General features: G+C 46.4%; 1 protein-coding gene across 1 annotated transcript in view; it reads right to left on the reverse strand.

The window, feature by feature from the left end:
- LOC307238330 (ephrin type-A receptor 3-like) overlaps positions 1–2,500 on the reverse strand; it is a gene marked incomplete at both ends in the record, with an annotated part of 92,223 nt that overhangs the window by 89,382 nt on the left and 341 nt on the right. The window lies entirely within an intron of this gene.

The raw sequence follows: 2,500 nt of genomic DNA on the forward strand, positions 1-2,500 counted from the left end.
AGATGGACATCGATGCGTGGCACTGATTACTTGGCAGCAAATTTCAATCGATTGGAAAATTCCAGCGGTCCAATTGAGATGAGTGACTCCATTTAGGGGTCGGAGATGGTTTGGGGGCTGAACGCCGTTCATCCACGGTGCATTTGTCTGCCGTGGACTTAGCGGAGCCATGTCATGTTGTGTTACGAGGGTACATTATGTTCTGTTATGACTTGTTATGTCACAGGAAGACGATTACGATGGAATGACATCACTACCTTGTTCCATGGACAAAGAATGAAGAACTCATTTTTGAAGGTCATCTCGCCTTGCTGAGCGCTAATGTCTCATTTATTTCATTTGGTTTTCATGAAATTTCCAACCCACAGTGTTTTTGCACCTCGCCGGAGAAAGGGATAATTCATTCTACTTATTCCAAGAATAAGGTATAAGTAATTTCTATTGAAATTGAATTTATTCGAACGTCAATGCCGGTGTGGCTTCCACAAATACGACTTTGTTACACGAAACACCAAGAACAGATTCAAGCTCTGTAACAAGCTCTGTAACCGCAGTGTGTAAACTGTTCAAGGAAAAGCAAAGCCATTGTTTGGAAAATTGCTTGGATTTGCTCATTGTCCCTATGTAATAATACGAGTGCAAGCAGAACGGATCACTGCACTGCACGTAGCTTTGCCAATTTGGCCAATGGTCGGAGACAGGAGGATATGGACATGCCTGGAAGGCACGGGATTAAGTACACACACACGCACGCACACTCACATAGAGGCGCACTAGACGGTACATGTTTAGTTCATTGTGTCTGAGTTTCAGTGTCCCGCATTTCCACGCAGAACCTCAAAACGGGCGCGCTCATTTCATTGAACATTCCAGCAGCGTAGCGCTCGGGATGCACCGGCGCCTTCGCACGACGGCACTCTGCCCCTGCCCTCAATCCATCTCCTGTACGGCTCCCTCCATCCCGGCTGGCCCCTCGGTCTGGTTAGTCAGCCCCGGAGAGGAATGGTGCCCCGTCCGGCCGCCTCCGCGCGGCCTGTCGCTGCGCGTTCGCCGTGTATTTGCGAGCGCTTCTCAGGCCAGCGGTGCGTGCGGCGGAGCTGGATGGAGCGCGGCAGGGGTTCCTGCCCAAATAATCTCGCTCAACTCTGTGGAGGTCATTCATTTGGGTCTAAGTAATGCCGATAAGGAGCAACGCTAAGAAAAATAAAAAATACGATATATATTAGAATAAAGAGGACACATAGCGCCACAACAGGATGACGCGTACATACTTTAACTGGAATCGTTAACGTCATAAATACTTTCCACTTCTTGGTGTCAACAGTGCGCGTGCGCGATGATGTACAGCGCAGCCATTCTCAGCGCGGGGTCCGGGAACCCCCGTCGGGGGGGGTCGTTCAAGAGGTTCCAGCGGGTGCTCGGCGAAGTGATCAATAGTTCAACTTCTCCATGATTTCAATTACAGGACGTCGGCACCGTTGGGGAATGTGCCAAAGTGACTGTTCTGATCCCAGTTTCACTGTTTTCTCTGGAATTATTTGCCTGATAAACACAAATGGGATTTTTGAATAAATCATATCTAAAAAAAGGAAATCCTCTCAGAGTGGGGTTCCCACAGACAAACATCTTAACACATGGGGACCATGGTCTATTGTGTGTCAAATTCAGGGTACTTGATATAAATAATAATACAATAAAAAAATCACTGACATAGAGAAAGGAAAGATTAAGAAGCGACCGAAACGTCAGCAGCCTACATCGTAGCGCGTAGGAGGTTGGAAGGGTTATGTTCTGCAAAAACAACGCGCGCGCGCACACGCGCACACACACACACACACACGCGCACACACACACACACACACACACACACACACACACACACACACACACACACACACACACACACAGAAGACTGAAGGGAGTTTTGAGGGAACAACAAAATAAAAATGAATCACAGCAGTTTACAGTCTATGGGCAAGCCCAGGCAGCAATACAGAAAGAGTTGAACAATAAATGGGTTAAATACAACCTGATGATCAGTGTGTGTTCTATAGTTTGGACCCCTAATTTCTTCCCTCTTTGACATGATTTTACTACATCTTCACGTGTCTCAGCCACCAACCAACCATCAATCCCAGCCCTACGGACAGTCAGGAGTAGTTAGTGAGTCAATGCATTGGTCTCATTTGAGGCAGAGCATCGATGTTAATACAATAAGTGAGAGAGGCTCAGCGGCAGCGTGTGACAAATCTAATGTAATTGCTGATCCTCATTTGCTAGACTGAGGACATAAGAAGAAAAAAGAAAACGAGAAGAAGGTCCACCCGTCAATGTGGTACAAACATTGATTCTGAGGATGTCAAATGCCTAACGTTATTCTTGCACTCATCATTATTAGTTACATTCATAACTGTGAGAAATAGAGGAGTAGAGTAGTTCCAAATACTCAGAGAGGTCAGTGCGTTCAACAAGAACAAAAAAGTGCCATTTATAGTAACAC

This window comes from Zeus faber (genome assembly GCF_960531495.2).
Source record: "Zeus faber genome assembly, chromosome: 12".
In the NCBI taxonomy this organism is placed as follows: domain Eukaryota; kingdom Metazoa; phylum Chordata; class Actinopteri; order Zeiformes; family Zeidae; genus Zeus; species Zeus faber.